This window comes from Alligator mississippiensis, chromosome 5 (assembly GCF_030867095.1).
Source record: "Alligator mississippiensis isolate rAllMis1 chromosome 5, rAllMis1, whole genome shotgun sequence".
Taxonomy (NCBI): domain Eukaryota; kingdom Metazoa; phylum Chordata; order Crocodylia; family Alligatoridae; genus Alligator; species Alligator mississippiensis.
In genome coordinates, this window is record NC_081828.1 from 186,861,207 (window position 1) to 186,879,341 (window position 18,135).

General features: G+C 47.1%; 1 long non-coding RNA gene across 1 annotated transcript; it reads right to left on the minus strand.

Moving 5' to 3' along the window:
• Nucleotides 1-11,063: 11,063 nt before the first annotated feature.
• On the minus strand, nt 11,064-17,898 carry LOC106740213 (uncharacterized). The gene is made up of 4 exons (XR_001373656.3): nt 17,365-17,898; nt 16,600-16,641; nt 16,434-16,523; nt 11,064-11,647 (listed from the first exon to the last, which is right to left on the minus strand). It is a non-coding gene; the product is annotated as an uncharacterized LOC106740213 (long non-coding RNA).
• Between the last annotated feature and the right edge of the window lie 237 nt (nt 17,899-18,135).

The window sequence follows — 18,135 nt, forward strand, 5'->3', positions numbered from 1 at the left end:
CAGCCTCCGGTAGCATGCGTCGTTCATGCTCTAGCAGCCTCCTGCATCTCATGTATCAGTGTTCCTGCACTGAAAAATGCCAGTGGGGGCGCTGGAACTAAAGCTCATTGAACAAGCTTAATTCAAGAACCCCCAATGCCATTTTTAAGTGCAGGGACACTGATACACAAGATTCAGCGGTGCTTTAATTAGAGTGGGCGTATGTAGACGAAATGGGGGCCCTAAATTGAAGCGGTGGGTTTTAAAGAACGCCGCTTCAGTTTTGGGCTGATTGAACCCCCATGTTGTGCGCACACCCCACTGGCTTACCTGCCTTTCTGGTGGGGAGGGGAGGGCGAGCTGCTGGTGGGTGGAGAGGTCCCTGGGCTGTGGGGGGGGGGCCCTGGTGCTTCCCTTTGTGGCAGCAGCAGCAGCCCCCGCCCAGGCAGTCCTGAGGGCATCAGGCTCGGGCAGTCCTGAGGGGCACTGCAGCCGTGGAGGAAAGCACTAGCCCTCCGTGCAGCTCAGGCAGGCAGGCTCTGGGGGCGGGGGTAGGGGGGAAGATCAGCCTCGCCACTTTTCTTGGGCAGAGCCTGCTTTCCCAGACTGCTGCCAGGCTGCCTGCAGGGCTACCTGTAGAGCCACAGAGCTCCACAGAGCCCTGTGCTTCGCTCCACGGCTGTAGGGGCAGCAAAATAAAACTCCTCAAAGGAGTTTTAGTTTGCTGCGCCCCAAGTCATTTAAGGCACATTACACCAATGACTTCCCTACAGCAGCTGGAATTAATGCACAATATGCTGCTGAGGCATGCAGATACCAACACTGTTAAAGTAGTGCAAAAGCATTTAGCTCGCTTTAAAGTGTCGTGCACACACACCTCTCGTTTTGTCTACACATGGCCCAAGGCTCTCAGAGCCACTGTAATTAAAGAGCCACCCCACTCCCACTGCAGAGCATGTGTAAATGCGCCCAAAGATAATTTGAGAAAAAAGGGAAGAATGAAGGGAGGGGCCTAGGCACACTTACGAAAGAAAGGAGAAGTAGGTGATGTTGACATGGCTATGTACCTTCTCACTCCAGTGGTCCAGGCAGTCACAGTGGGATGTGGGAGACACAGGATCAAATCCCTGTAATGCCTGATGTAGAAAGGACTTGAAATTGAGTTCTCAAATGACTGCCTACAGAGTAATTCTACTTTATATAAAATGGAACATGTTAAATGGACGAGGCTGATAGATGTACCTCCTACAGCTCTATGGTTAGGACTCTCACCTCAAAGGTGGGAGACGCCATTTCCTATCCTTATCCAGATTTAGCAGGGGAGGATTTTGAAGGCTGGTCTTACATGTAGTAAGCCCCCAAATCAGTAAATTACAGGCTAATGAAGGATGGCTCCTCCTGTTCAGTTTTGTGAATGGTGCCTACATTGTTTGGTGAACCTAGACTGAAAAATCAGAGTGAAGAATTATAAAAATGTCTTTGTAGTTTATTTTAACTTTCTCAAGATTTAATTTTCAACTGAGATTGTTCACCAAACTGAGCCAGCTTTAGCTAGCAGCTTTTTGGGGAAGTCATTGCTTTTCCTGTGTGCAGCACTTGGGTGCCCTGCTCTTGGTTAGGTCCCCTGAACAAACAACAACAATCTGCTTGGAGGTTTTAAATGAGAAAACCAGACCTTGTTTCTCTAGACTATATTAAACAGCCACTACAATGTGGAATTCAGTTGTTAAAGTAATTTTTCATGTTTTTGAAAATGAGTTTTGTCAACACCTATTTAATTGAGATGTTTGATAAACAGAAAAACCTCTGTTCCCCTCCTATCGATTAAGAGCAGGAAAAAATAATCTACTTTTCTGAATCCTCTAGGGTAACTACCAACAAAGTGGAGAAAGTAACAGTTCTATTTGTGTCCCTTGTGTATATCAACATTAAAAGGTAACTAATTTCACTGTTCAGGCACAATAAAATAGAACAAGGAAAATCAAGTTAGATTATTTGAAATATTAAAATGATGGTTCTATAATAAGCATATTTTATTATTAAAATGTATGGCAGCATTTTTTCAAATTAATTGTGAAATACCTTTATATTCGTGTGGCGTTAAGCCTGTCAGTACTTGGATGGGTGTTGTTAGAAACTCCTGAGACAAATATGCATTAAGTATTTGCATAATGCATATTTTATACTTGGTTTATTAAATATTTTTTCCTGCTGATAGTAGTGTTAATGAAGTGTTGTGTTCTGAAAGGGGAGAGAAGATTGCCAAGTCTGATGAAATACAGTTTGTTGGGATACTCCTTTCTTATTCCTATAATTACAGACCTTTTTGAAATCAGGAACATTTCTGGATGACAGTTTTTCTGCAGTCCTTGCTGTGTGGAGATCTGAAGTTAAGTCCAACAAAATGTAAATAAAGAAATATGTAAGGAGAGTTTCAAAAGGAAGAAACAGAGCGTCCCTCCCCCAGTTCCTATTATGGCCAGAGAAGGCTACATTAATTTTCTGTTGACTGCAACATGAGGATGAGTTATGCTAGGGATGAATTTGGCATAGTCTGAACTGCAAGCTCCAAAGCCTCCCTAGGGTTTTTGTTATGTTGCAGTGGCTCTGCGTTGCTGTGGATGGTGTTTTCTGGGAACTGCGCTTTTGCTAAGTAATTCTGCAGCAGTGCAATACTATATTTAATCAATTCAGGTGACTTAAAATACTTCATTGCACAGAATGAACACCACTGCATTGTTACAGAAACAGCAAATGTTTGTTTAGTCCCCATTCACAAAAGATAAAACAGTATTGTAACAGGGCGAGACCTTCAGGGACATCTGGAAGGGAGAAGGCTGGGGGAAGTCCCTATCATGTTATTACTGACTTTTATAGAATGATAAAACCATGTCAAGATTTTAATTTTTTGTACTGTTCCCCACTGCTCATATTATACAGACTGGAATGCAGTCAGGGTTGCTTCAGTATGTTCTCCAAATGCTGAATGATTTAAATTGAGGTAATAACTTAAAGCAAACTGCAAGTTTGTTTCACAAAGACAACTGAGCAATAAAATCAATATTCCATAAAACTTCTGTTATATAAACTTCAGATATAGAATAGTTCCTTCATTTTCCACAGGAAAAGTGAAAAGCAAAAATTGTTCATAAATAGAAAGCTTTCTGTAGTATGTCATCCACAAAAAGCAGGTCATATTACAATATATTTTTTTAAAACTTTGATGTTTATCTTAGGATGGAGTATCTGTTTCCAATCCACTTAACTTCTTGCTTACTGTGCTCTCTTTGTGAAAAACTGTATATCAATATCTTGTTGTCCATATTAGCTGTAGAAATTATATGCAGTCTCTCTTTCCAACAGAGGAAGGTTTTAAATACTTGCCATCCTGAGCATGAAGAAAATGCTGAGAAGGGGATTCCTTAGGAAGAATTCCCTTCAACAGAGAAGAAATACCAAATTTACTAGAATATAAGAGAACCCTGAATATAAGCTGACCCCTCAATAATTAGATTCTATATGTAGAAAATTTATAAATTTGTTACAATTTTCTAGTTATAGAATTAAATTATTGGAGAATTGCCTTGCATGTGCTTCCCTCCCACTATTGCATCAGGGAAAGTAAATCTGTGGGGATCAGGTAGCCCCCTTGTCCTCTGGCCCCCCCAGCTTCTTGCCCCTGCAACACTTTCCCACACTCTACTGTCAGACCCTGCTCTCCCTGAGCACATGGAAGTGAGAAGCATATTGGTAAACAGTGGAAAATAAGTTGATGCATTTTATTCTTTTTTTTTTTTAACTGACACAATTTTAGCACAGGTTCTCCACAAACAAACTTTTAAGCAGTACTTTTGTACCTCCTTGTATAGAGTACAAACTATGTGTGATATTAGTCCAAAGCCAAAAGGCTCATGATTTATCATATATTAATTGGACTGGGCCCTAGCAGAGTCAACAGTGTTTTAAGCCATGGTGACCCCACAGCTCAGCACTGCTCAGTATGTGTGTGTACTCCAGATACCCCCACAAAGGATCCATGTTAATTAGCCACCCACTCATGGCTAGAGCCAGGTGTTCTTGTCATGAGTCTCGGATCCTCCAAAAATCTATATGCAGATGAGGTGCAGACCAACCTGGTCTGACTTCACCTCATGGAGGGTGGGGCCACACTAATGTTGTGACTGGCTGAGATATGGGGGACAGAGGGGTTCTGGGTGAATGATTTGGGACATGTTTGGTGAGGTTTGCCAGACATATAAGGCCTGTGAAGAAACAAGAATAATTGGAAATAGGAAAGAAAGGCATAGCTCAGCTGAAGGGGTGAAAAAGAAATCAAAATGTTTTTGAGGTAATGGATCACTATAACTTGAAAAAATTGCTGCTGAGGGGGACTGAACATAGTGGGCACTACCATATATTTTATTCAAATAAGCTGTACTAATCTGGTGGGTTCCCAAGGGAGACACTGTGATCACCCAATCAGATTTCCCAGATATAGAAAAGAAATTGTGAGCTCCCCACCTCCACACAGACACTCATATGAGGCAGGGCAGGTGGAGCGAAGACCCTGAGACCAGATGTCACTCTCCTGGAAACATCCACAAACAAGATGGGAGTACATGAAAGATACTTCCCTGGGAAGTTCCAGGTGAAAAAGGAATGTGTTGAGGTACCAGGAAAGCTGTGGGATGGGAAGGAAGAACCAAAATCTTTCAAGACCTTCAAGGTAAAGCTTCTAAATTTGCATTGGCTCATTGATATGCTGGGAGGGTCAGAGTGGGAGATCTGCTTCAAAGATCCCAAGAGCAGAGTGGATTTCTGGGAGCAACTGCAGGCAGCCGTGGGGAATCCACAGCTGAAGTTCTTTGTATTTGCTCTCGAAGGCTCGAGAAAATTGTGTCACAATCACAATGCGTTCCAGCCTAATAAAGTAAGAGGACTTGGGTTTTTCATTAGACACTGAGAAAGTGGGAAAGGTCGAGAAGGTTCCGGATGGGACAGAACTGTGGGTTGGAGCCTGGAAAGCCAAGGCAGTACTAAAAAGAAAATTTGGGAATCCAGGAGAGGTGTGGCATGGTCTTCTGCCCCCTCCCCTCTGCACCCCAATTTCCCTGGGACTCCATAGTGGTTTCATCTTCTACCAGGGACAATTCAAGCTCTGCCAGAAATGTGGGGAGGAGGGACATGTAATTGCACAGTGCACAAAAAAATCTGTGCCATGTACAAAGGAAAAGGACATGAAGCTGAAGACTATAAGCAGGAATGGTGGTATAATTTGTGTGAAGAAGAGGGACATGTCTTTAAAGATTGCCCTCAGTTGTATGCTAATGTAGGGAAAAGCCAAAAGAAAGAGAGGATCACGGAAAACAAAATCCTCCCCCAGTGCCTGACCACAGCCCACCCAGCAGTAACAGAGAGGAAGGGGGTGGAAAAGATACCAGAAAGGGTGGAAACAGAAGGAGAGAACTCCTCCAAAAAGGAGAGCCTAATCCGCTCACAAGAAAATATGAGAACCTTAAAAAGGATGGTTGAGGACCTCGAAAAAAAGGAGCAGGAGAAAGATTTGACTGGGGGAATGGGAAGAAGAGATAAACAAGAGAGGGAAAGGGAAAACCTGAACCTCAAAAAAGGGAACCAGGAAAGAATCCCAAAAGTTGAAGAAAGCACTAATTCAAACATGGACTTCAAGGAGGGAAAAGGGGAGATCCTGGGGAGCCCAGAAGCAAATTAGAACTGCTGGGTAACTCTCTCCTTGCAGAAGAGAAGCAGGTCACCCTGAGCATGCAGAAGGAAAAAAGGGACACAACTAAACAGACTCTTGGGCAATTGCAAACAGACATCCTTTGTCTTCAGGAATGTGGCCTGTCCAGTCCTAGAAACTATGCTTTGTTCAGGAAATGTTGCAGGACCCTCATTCTGGTCTGGACCCAATGATCAGGCAGCAGGGGTTGCAGTCCTCCTGAGAGGAGACACAATGTGCCCCTTGAAGCACAGAGAAATTATGGCAGGCAGGTTACTGCAAGTCATCCTGGAAACAGAGGAAGGGAGATGCACCAGCTAACTGTGTATATGCACCAGCTAACTGAACAGCGAAATATGCCTTCCTTAAAATCATAACGGTAGTGGCGACCAGTGCCCAGCTAGTGGTGATTGCAGGAGATCTCAATTGCATCATCAAGGTAGGAGACAGAATAAGCAGAGGACAGATCCTCCAGGATGTTGAAACAGCTTATCTGTGAACACAGACTGGTGGATATGGGCAAAGAATCCCAAGGACTGGGTGTCACAGGCCAGCTGGGCACTGCGAATGTATCGATTTTATCACAGGCCAACTGGGCTGTTTGATTCAGTTTCGGATTGAGGAGGCAAAGTTGGGAGTGAAATAAAGGCAAATTTATTATAGCTTACACACACACAACAGTTAACAGAAAGATAAATGCGATAAGCAGATAATGCAGTATAAAGGCGCTAATAGTAAATAATAACAACAGATAATAACAACAGATAGATAGATTAATCTGTCGCAGGCCAACTGGGCACTGCAAGGGTATTAGCCACACTGGGCTGTTCAAAACAACGAATAGACAGACATGGGTTGGCAACTTATCAATAGGCCCTCAATGCCAGGTGCGCACCAAGTGATTCCAGCAAAGTCAGGTGTCCCTGATGATTGACGCTGTCACAGGGATTACCAGGGAAGGTCCCTTGATCAGGATCTGATCCTCACTCACACTGGGAGTTCGGGGTCCGGGCATGGAACAGAAATGACCGTTCTGTTCCCTCCTTCCTGCTGGTTACCTGATGCACGTGCTTTTTGTACCTAGTCTTATGTTAATCTGTTGGCCTCAGGGCCACTCACAATGTTGCCCTATAGCTTGTTACCCTATGGGATTGAAAGGTGTTAAATTATCATAAAAGGTTACTACCCAGACTTGGGTTTATCCAATAAGCAAATTATGATGCAGCACCTTTAGGTTTGAAATTGACATCGCTCCGCCAAAATCCCAACCCCTTTTAGGCTTCATTTGAATATGCTTTCTTGGGATATGCTTTCTTGGAATGTGTTGGGTGTGCCAAGCATTTAGATCCAGTTTTTATCGCTAAGGCTGAACCCTGAGCAAAAAACCGTTAGGCCAGCTAATCTCACAGCTACAGCTTTGCCTATGGGACCCAGTCAGTTCCATGAACAGTTAATTTATCATTTTGGTTAAACCTATGAAAGACAAGTTACATTTGCAGTTTACAAACTTACAAACTTTATATGAACTAATATTACTCGTTTAGGCAAAATACCAAATGCCTCCAAGAAGCACATATTATTGCTTATTAATCCCTCTGGTTCTGGCTGTCACACTGGGGGGAAATTTCATCCAGGTTCAGTGGTGACACATAAGAGGTGCACAGGGGCACACATGCACCCCCTGAGAGTGCTGGTGCACCCCCTGACTGACTGTGCTGGCTGCTTAGGCAATGGGGGGGGTGGGTGGGTGGGCAGGCAGAAGCGCCAGTGCCCCCTGCAAGTGTCGGCTGGGGAGTGGAGCACAGGATCGGCTGTGGAGGGACACCCCACAGTCACTGATTGGTTCCTGGGGGGGCATGTGCCCCCCCCCGACTAAGGCGGCACCAGTCACCCATGCCCAGGTAGACCCCTCGGCTCAGTCATTCTATACATAGAAAGGGCTTTGTCTATCTGTGTGTCTGTCTGTCCGTAATGCTTTTGGCCAACTGTGCATACACTGCCAAGAGGGCAGGCAGCGATTGGCTGCACGGGCCCGGGCTGTGTGGGCCCAAGTTTGAGTTGCTGCTGGGGAAGTTTGTGGTGGTAGCAAACACACCCTAGCTGCCTGAGCAGCAGGGCTTCCCCACGCCTCCCTGCCTGAGGGCAAACTGGGTGGTGACAGTGGCAGTGCCCCCCTGCTGCTGCCTGTCCCTGACACCCCCTGAACAGCCATAAGGGAGGGGGAGGCAGTGGGCAGGGAGAGAGGGCAGGGAGTGGGGAAGGGGGAGGTGAAGGTGGGGGTCACAGTGGCAGTTGTTGGGGCTGGGTGGCAAGGAAGGAGGAGGGAGGGAGGGAGGGGAGTGGGAAGGGGGCCCTGACAACAGCTGGCAGGGAGGGAGGGAGGGTAGTGGGGCAAGGGAAGGCAAAGGGCAGGGAAGTGAAAGGGGAGTCATGGTTGCAGCTGTTGGGGCTGGGAGGTAGGGAACAAAGGAAGGGAGGGAAGCAGGAAGGGGAGTGGGGGGGGGGTCATGATAGTGGCACCCCCCTCCTGCCCAGCCTCAAGAACAGCTGGCAGGGAGGGGGAGGCAGTGGGGAGGGAGGGAAGGAAGCAGGGAGGGGAGGGGAGGGGAGGTTGGGGGAAGCCCCACTGTTAGGTGGTGGCGGGCAGAGGGCCCGAGCCCCTGCACTGGAGGCCGGAGGAGGAGGAGGCGGCAGTGGGGGAGTCTTTACATGGCCGGCCCCAAAGGGTGAGCGGGAGGCGAGGAGGGGGTATATAAACACTCCCTGAAATCCATCATTCTTGATGGGCAGTTAGCTAGTGTATATATATATATATATATATATATATATATATATATATATATATATAGTGGGATGCACTCACTAAAAATCAGTGAAAGTTCTGCTATTGGCTTAAATGGGAGCAGGAGTGGGCCCAAATTTAGGGAATGTCAATGCACAGAATTGCACCAGTTTGTTTTAAACAACTTTGGTTAAATTGTTGCAAAGGCTGAGTAGATACTTCAGTTCAGCTTAAGTTGGTTAGAAAGGTGGGCACTTGACAGTCCATATGTCTACTAACCTCTCTTGTGACTGCTATGGTTCATTTGACAGTCTAAAACCTACCTTTACAGTTACACCATTCTCATTCCTATTATAAAGCTGCACTGTACATCTGTGCACCTGCATGCCCCTCACCATCACCTTTAACTGTCACAATTACGTAAAGAGCCACCTCAGTACCTCTACCCCCTACCTTTCCTTCAACACCCTCCCAACTCTACGGCCTGTTTCCCCAATACATTCACTTGTAACTGTATTTGTCATTGTCTTTGACTGATCTACATCTATATCTATATCTATAGATATAGGGGGGAAAAATCAGCATTTTTGGCACCAGTGGAGAGTGTTAGAGCTTGCCCCAGCCTCTCTGTGTGCTGGCCTGGTATTGCAGTACCTCCAGGCCCAGTATTACAGTACCTCCAGGCCTGGTGCTTGTTCCTTTCCCCATGGGAAAGCAATTGTCTGTTTTTTTTAAGGCCCCTCCCCACACACACACACACATACAAGATTCCCATCAGTAGGCTTGCCCAATATGGGCCATTTGGTTTATAGGCATGCTCAGTGTTGGTTTTATTTTGATCAGCTTCATAGTTGGTTTCCATTACTGAGCACATGCTGCTTTTGGCACCAGTTTAACAATAAACAATATATATTTAGTGAAGTTTCCTTGTATGCAATTGTAAGGTAAGAAGCTTTTTTCCCCATGTTGCTTGGGGGGAGGGGAGGGGGAACCTTGTCTTATATTTGGGTAAATATGGTACTGCTTAATTACTTTAAACGGTCCAATCCTGTTCTCAGTGTCTGTATGTCTACACGTGCAATTAATGTGTAATAAGGTAACTGCACAGTAAAATAAGATGTAGTAAACTGTGCGCAGGAATGTGTCTACATGTCAAGTACAGATTTGCTCCCAATGGGAGCAGCCCAGTCCAGGACTGCTTCTGCCTTGTTCTTCCCCCCAAACCACCCAGGGGGAGCTCCAGGCTTCCCTGGGGTGTAGTGGGCACAGGGACTGGTCCCAATGTCCACAGGGCTGGGATAGCTGTGTGGCTGCAGGAGCAGCTGTCACTAGCCCTGACTCATTCCCCATGTGCATGGGGCTGGAAGAGCTGTGCAGCTGCAGGGGCAGCTGTCTCCCAGATGTCTGGGTTGAATGGAAGCAAAATTGCTTCCAGTCAACATCTTTTATCTACTACCTGCATCTATAGGTAGTGTCGCAGGGCACTAAGGTGTGCCTGCTCCTCTAAGGGCAGAAGCAGACTAGCAAAAGAGCCAGGCAGGCTAGGCAGAGCTCCACAGCTGCAGGTTGCTTGAGTAATAGGCAAACAAGGCAATTAACCAGCACCTGCAGGTGATCAGCTGACCAGAAGGAGGAAGAGCCCAGGACGCACATCAGCTCAGGGCTAGAGCTGGCTAGGTTTATTCTCTCTGGTAACTGGCAGGAGAAGAAGCTGCTATGCAAGAAAGCTGCCTGATACAGTTGGCTGCCTGGTTTGCTATTTCCAAATGCCGTAAGGCTCCAGGAGCCCATAAGGTACCCAGGGCTAGGAGGCATGTGGTACAAGGGGAGAAGTTTGGCTTCTTAAAGAGGCAGAGCATAATCTCTTTTTGGTTATGGTTATGTTATTGCCCAGGGGCTTATGGTTGTGTTATTGTTTGCACTGGTGGTTTTGGGATGAGGCTATAAGGGGAGGAGGAGGCCTCATTAGTGCCCAGAGGGTTACAGCTTCAGAGGCCTGCAGAGCCCCAGTGCCAGGGAGGACCGGGGCCTGGTGATAGGAGGAGCTTGCAATAGTTTAACAAAACTAGAGCAATTGTGTATGTTTACAGAGCTGTAGGCCCCAAGCCTGCATATTAATCCATATGGACAAACTCCTGTGCCCTGTTAATTTCAGTGGGATTCTTCTGCAAATGGAAGTATTCTGCCCAGCACAGATTATTTTGCAGGATTGTGGCTGTAAGTATAGATTGCTTCCTGCAAGAGGTGAGGGGACCTTCTGAAGTCAGTGAGTAGAGACCACGCAGTATCTCAGTGGCTAGATGCTGGACTGCTTGCCCATTAGATTACTGTAGTCCTGAGAAGATGTTCTATTACAGTTTGCTCTTCTTACATCTAACTTCTTTGTTTTCTTTCTAGTAAAGAATATCCAATGCTTATTTTCAGCCCAACTAAACATCTTCTTTCTAAAAGGCTTGACACAGCTTCTCTTCAGCTGCTTTCATGTGTAGAGTTCTAATAAAAAACCCCAAAACAACACCCTTCCCCCCCCCCCAATATCTCATTAAATATGAAGTCCAGACATTGTTCTGGGTTTATTTTAACTTTAGTGTTAATTTGTCATGTGTTATTTCTTTGTACAAATCCCTTACCAGGTTACATCTGTTCAGATTTATTGCTCTCTTGATCCTGTGATAAAAGCACTCAATGGTGTGGAAAGCTATATCCTTGGGGCATTACAAATAAAAATAATTGCAGAGTTTTTTATTAGGTAAAAAATTCAAAGTTGGAAAAATATAATTAAGTATACTGTCACAAATTGAGCATTTTAAATTAGCGTAGCTGTTTTAGTTTTCTAAGCATATTTTATACAAAGATAAGTAAAGAATGTTATTTCCTATGTTATCTGGCATGTAAGGTAACTCGTCACGCACCTATTATTCCATTTCTGCAGTGGAAGATCAGTAACTTGCACCAATGTCTAGAGGGGCATTTGTGAATCTTTGTAAATGAGAAAATAAGAAGCAAGTCTTGGGACAACTGAAATTGGCGACCAGACTCCATTGACTTAGTTGGGACTGCAATTTGGCCTTGTGGTCACGTTATGGAATGGTACCGACCAGACATCCTTGACTTCTACTAATTTCAGTGGGAGTTGAAAGAGCCTCCTGGGAAGAGAGGAAACCATGACAAATAAATTAATGTACTAGAAAAAGTATTGGATCACAAGCTGTACTTTATACATTTTGCTTTCACAACTGGATTTAGTTCATTATTTGAGATACTGCTTAAAAACAGGAGAGCCTCTTGAATAGGATACTGGATTTGGAGCCAGAAGGTGGTTCTGTTCTCAGTGCTGGCATTGATTTGCTATGTGATCTTGCAGGTTATCTCACACCTTTGGGTAGATCCAGACATGCAGGCATGTGTGGTTTGTGGTGCTGTAAACCTCTTTGCAGTGCCACAAACCATACATTAATCAGTGCATGGTGTTGCTAATTTGCAGTGCTGGGGCAAAATTTGCGACTAGTATTTCTCAGTAGCAAAAAAAATAAATCCCAGAAAATAAGTGGCACAACCCACACCAAAATGGAGCCCCCGTGCTGAGGCACCCTGCCACCCAGCCAGTCACTCCCTCAAGAAGGGGGAGCAGGCAGCCCTGGGCTGCTACTATTTGTGGGCATGCCCCTGCTCATGTGGACTCAGCCCTGTGTTTTTGCTTTATCTACTATCCTTTGCCCATCTTATTTCTTCAGACAAGATGGTAACTCTTTGGGACAGGAGTTCTCCTTGGAGTATCTGTACATATTCTATGCCCAGCAAAACGGAGTCTCAATTTTTAGCTGCAATCTCTAGGCATTGCTTTAATACAAATAACGATATATCTGAACAGAGTACAAAATGCAATGTATCAAAATGAAGTGTTAGTAATGAGATCTCACACTGCAGCATCTGTTGTTACATCTCTGAGTGATAGACAAAGACCACCATTTTTTTTTATTCCCATTACAAAGTGTGTAGTTAAGGAAATTGCAGATTAAGAATATTCTCGAGCAGCATTAATTCACACTTAAACATCATTATTCATTTTCACAGAGTTCACTTGTTTATTGTAAAGCTGTATAGAAAAATTAGCTGCACACTGTAAAAGATTAGCCTTCCACCATTACCTGACCTATTTGCTAGTAGAGAACATAGGGTATATATTAAAATGGTTCATTGTATGCCTTTCTGCCAACATTTTAGCATATGAGCTTTCCTGTAAACTAGTTCCCCCCACATTCCACACCGCTAGCCACAGAGTAACTATGGATTTTAAATAGCTCTTGTCCCCAGCTCCTCCCCTACAGTTATTTTTTCAGCCCTCAACAAAAATATTTACAAGAGTGGTAGCAGGTTTTAAATATTCATTTTTAGTGTGGTACTACGTGGCCCAAAGGGCATGTCAAGAAGCCTCTATAAAATAAAAAAATAAAAGAAGCAGTGAGATTAATTTATTGTACTTCTTAATATTCTGTTTCACCCACTAAGAATAGAGGGAGGTAGTTAGTCAAGAATAAATACAGAATTTTTAACAGAGTAAATAAGTTTATTTGCTGTATTATTCATTGCCCTAATTTTCTAGAGGATCATGCAATTTAAATGAGTCCAGGGCTCCCTCTTTATTTAGTACAAGTGATTCTTGCTTAAGATATTTTTTGGAACTTTGATTTACTCATAGAAGCCCTAATCCTACAAAGCTGTACAGAAAGGATAGAGTGGGGAAGAGAGGGGGAGGGGTTGCGCTCTGTCAATGAGCAATATACATCGACCCTTATCAAAACGGAATCGGAGGAGGAGAAAGTAGGATTGTGGGTTAGGTTACATGGAGGTCAAGGAGAAAGGGATTTGGTGGTAGGGGTCTGCTACAGACCCCCACACCAAGGGGAAGAACTAGATTTGGGGCTCCTGAGGCAGCTCTCGGAGACCATAAAAACTAGGGAGGCGGGACCTAAACTACCCAGATATCTGCTGGGAGATGCAGACAGCAAAGTTCCACCATTCACGCAGGTTCCTATCCTGTGTTCAGGACCTCCATTTGACGCAGGAGGTAAATGGTCCCACTAGGGGGAATGCCTTACTGGATCTGGTATTGGCAACGGGGGATGACATGGTAGGGGACCTACAGATCGGTGGTCACCTGTGGGACAGTGATCACCAAATAATGGAATTCACCATAAGATGTCGAGTGGGTAAGGTAACTAGTAGGGTGAAAGTGCTAGACTTTAGGAAAGCTGATTTCAATGAACTCAGGCGTTTAGTCAAGGACGCACTGCAGAGTAAGAGTTTTGAAGACATGGGAGCCCAGGAAGGGTGGCTATGCCTTAAGGAAATGATCCTTTGGGCACAGAGGGAGACAATCCTGATGCGGGGAAAAAGGGGGAAAGGGGCCAAGAGGCTTCCTTGGCTGACCAGAGAAATCCAGAGCAGCCTACAGGCTAAAAGGGGGGCATATAAAAAGTGGAAACGGGGAGAGATTACTAAAGAGGAGTATACCTCTTCTGCTCGCGCTTGTAGGGAGGCAGTTAGACAGGCCAAAGCTACCATGGAGCTGAGGATGGCATCCCAAGTTAAGGATAACAAAAAATTGTTCTTTAGATATATAGGGAGTAAAAGGAAGGCCCAGGGTAGAATAGAACCCCTACTAAATGGGCAGAAGCAATTGGTGACGGACAGGGGGGACAAGGCTGAACTCCTCAATGAGTTCTTTGCCTTAGTGCTCCTAAGTGAGGGGCAAGACAGGTCTCTCACTGGGATTGTACGGAGGCAGCAGCAGGGCACCAGACTACCAAGCATAGACCCTGAGATGGTACAGAGGCACTTGGAGGAACTGGATGCGTTTAAGTTGGCAGGCCCGAATGAGCTCCCTCCGAGGGTACTGAAGGCACTGGCTGATGTCATTGCGCAGCCACTGGCAGGAATATTTGAACACTCGTGGCGCACGGACTAGGTCCCGGAGGACTGGAAAAGGGCCAATGTGGTCCCCATTTTCAAGAAGGGGAGGAAGGAGGACCCAGGCAACTATAGGCCAGTCAGACTCACCTCCATCCTTGGCAAAGTCTTTGAAAAAATTATCAAGGCTCACATTTGCGAGAGCCCAGCAGGAAAAATTATGCTGAGGGGAAACCAGCACGGGTTCATAGCAGGTAGATCATGCCTGACTAATCTAGTCTCTTTTTATGACCAGGTTACAAAACACCTGGATGCAGGAGCAGGGGTTGACGTTGTTTAGTTAGACTTCAGGAAGGCCTTCAATACGGTATCCCACCCCATACTGGTGAACAAGTTAAGAGGCTGTGACTTGGATGACTACACAGTCCGGTGGGTGGCGAATTGGCTAGAGGGTTGTACCCAGAGAGTCGTGGTGGATGGGTCGGTATTGACCTGGAAGGGTGTGGGCAGTGGGGTCCCGCAGGGCTCGGTCCTAGGACCGATACTCTTCAATGTCTTCATCAGCGACTTGGACGAGGGACTGAAGTGTACTCTGTCCAAATTTGCGGATGACACAAAAATGTGGGGAGAAGTGGACATGCCGGTGGGCAGGGAACAACTACAAGCAGACCTGGACAGTTTGGACATATGAGCAGAAAACAACAGAATGCAGTTCAACAAGGAGAAATGCAAAGTGCTGCACTGAGGGAGGAAAAATGTCCAGCACACCTACTGCCTAGGAAATTACCTGCTGGGCGGCACGGAAGCAGAAAGGGATCTTGGAATCCTAGTGGACTCCAAGATGAACATGAGTCGTCAGTGTGACGAAGTCATCAGAAAAGCTAATGGCACTCTATTATGCATCAGCAGATGCATTTGAAACAGATCCAAGGAGGTGATACTTCCCCTCTATCGAGCACTGGTCAGACTGCAGTTGGAATACTGCATGCAATTTTTTGGGTGCTGCACTTCAAGAGGGATGCGGATAACCTGGAGAGGGTCCAGAGAAGAGCCACCCGTATGGTTAAGGGCTTGCAGGCCAAGCCCTATGAGGAGAGACTAGGGCACCTGGACCTCTTCAGCCTCCGCAAGAGAAGGTTGAGAGGCAACCTTGTGGCTGCCTGTAAGTTCATCATGGGGGCACAGAAGGGAATTGATGAGGTTTTACTCACCAAGGCGCCCTTGGGGGTTACAAGAAATAATGGGCATAAGCTAGCAGAGAGCAGATTTAGACTGGACATTAGGAAGAGCTTCTTCACAGTTCGAGTGGCCAAGGTCTGGAACGGGCTCCCAAGGGAGGTGGTGCTCTCCCCTACCCTGGGGGTCTTCAAGAGGAGGTTAGATAGGCATCTAGCTGGGGTCATCTAAACCCAGCACTCTTTCCTGCCTATGCAGGGGGTCGGACTCGATGATCTATTGAGGCCCCTTCCGACCCTAACATCTATGAATCTATGAAAGCAGGAAGTGTACGTTTGTGAGAGTCCCACTAAAGAAAACAGCTACATCTGCGTTGGAAAGCACGTACCGTTAGAAGCCACATTCACTATCATCATAAACGTTATTGTCTCTTTTGTGTAGGGTAGGGCAGCAAGATTTAATAAAAGTGTTACTAATACAAGTGTGGTCAGGAACAAGTTGTGCCTGCTTATACCTGGGGATTTGTCGGCAAAAATGTGCAAGTGCACATGGTTCGAAGAGATGCACCTCACTAGCAGAGTTGACACTGGTCAAGTGTGAAATTAAGCATCTGCAGATTGTTGGAGGGCACTGAGTCACAGGGAGAGTAGCAGGCAGGGTAGATTTGTACTTTTATAGACTGTCATTGGTGGCAATCCCTCGATTCAAGGATGATCTCTACCATGGCTCATTGATGAGACTCTACCAAAATATTACATATATGCAGATACATCACTGGATGGTTATATGTGTATCTCAGAACATTCAATAGGTTCACGGTTGTTTTCTCACTCTTGCTGTACTTACTCAGTATTGATGCTCTTGCTAGCAGAAGAGTAGTGGGAATAGTAGTCAAAATATTACATGACTTGAAGTATCAAACCGTTGCACAAAAATCTGTTGGCATATATGGATGTTAGTCAGAAAGATACAATGCAGTCTCCTCTAAGGCTGTAAAATTTGTGTGACCTACCGTCATCATCTCAAGAGCCTGGAGAAGTATCACTAATGATACCTGTGGAAAATCAAATGAGAAGATTGCTGCACAAACACCAACATCCTTGCTGAAGCCAAAGTGAGCAGTGCTGAGTCAGTGAACCTCAAGCACCAACTTTGCTGGGCTGGGCACTGTGTGGATGCCTGAACCTTGACTCCCAGAATCACAGGTGACTCCGGGGGGGGGGGGGGGCATGTGCCCCCCCTTGAGATTGGCCACTGCCAGCTTCTGCAGGTTGTCACTGATCGCTGCTCCCCACCCTCCCCCTGCCCCCCGCTGGCTTCTGCGTGTGATTGCTGCTTGCCACCCTGCCACCACTGCTGCCCCCCCAGTCTCCGGAGAACACCAGTTGTTCATGCCCAGAACAATTGCTCTACTCCCAGGTTAGTGACAACCTGAGATCTTGTGGTGGCCAGAGGAAACACTACAAGGACACACGGAAGGCACACCGCAAGAAAATGGATGCTGACACCTTGAGTTGGGACTAGCTGGTTGCTGACTGACTCCAATGGTGCTGCAATCGCAGTGAACCAGCAGCCAGTTTCCAGGTAAAGCACCTTACCCTTAAAGCAGAGAAGGGAGGAAGGAGGAGGAGAGAAATCTCAGTCTACTGCCTACTTTCCCCTGTGGAAAGATCTACAACTTCTGTGGACAGATTCGTGGCTTAGGGGTTGGACTCTTAAGTCCCGTCAAGATCCATCCATGCACCCTGATACAGATCATGGGAAGGAGGGATTGTACCTTAGCAGGTGTGTAATGAGAGAGAGCCCCACATGTTTTCCTCAGCTGAAGTTGACTTCATCAGGTCCTGTCACAGGACCCGCGCACCCCCAGGCATTTCAAAGTTCCTGGAGCCCCCAACCCGGGCGGCTTGTGCCCCGGCGGCAGCAGCGCCCACGTCTGAGGGGCGCTGAAAGCGGGCGCTCGGCTGCGGGAGCCGCTCAGGGAAGAGCCGGCCGGCAGGGACCAGGGGAGCGCGGCGCGGCAGTGCCGGAGCCCTGCGAGCACGGGGAGGCGGCGGCCGCCCTCAGCCCGGCCAGGACCTGCGCTCTCACGTAGGCAGCGCGGGGCCGGGGCCGCCGGCGGCGCTCACTGCTCGGCAGGGCACTCCCGGCTGTCAAATACCGACGCAGCGGCCGCTCAGCCCGGGGCGGGAAGCAGCTCCCCGCGGCCCCCGCTGCGCCCTGCCCCGAGCTGGGCTCGGCGGACCTGGGCAGAGCGAGCGGCTCCGGGCTCCCGGCCTCCCTGCCCTCGGCGGCCGGACCCCCCGCCCCCCAGCGCAGCCCCCGGCTCCTGCAGCGGCGGGGGCGGGGGCGGGGCGGGCTGGGGGATGGAGGTGACGCAATGACTGCAGTCCCGGGGAGAGCTGCGGAGCTGCCCGCGCCGAGCCGAGCCGAGCCGAGCCGCCGCCAGAGGAGCAGCGCGCAGCCGGCGCTCCCCGCCCCGGCCGGCCCGGCCCGCCCCCTGCAGCGGCCGCCGCGGCTCCGGCCCGAGCCGCCTGCAGGTGACTTG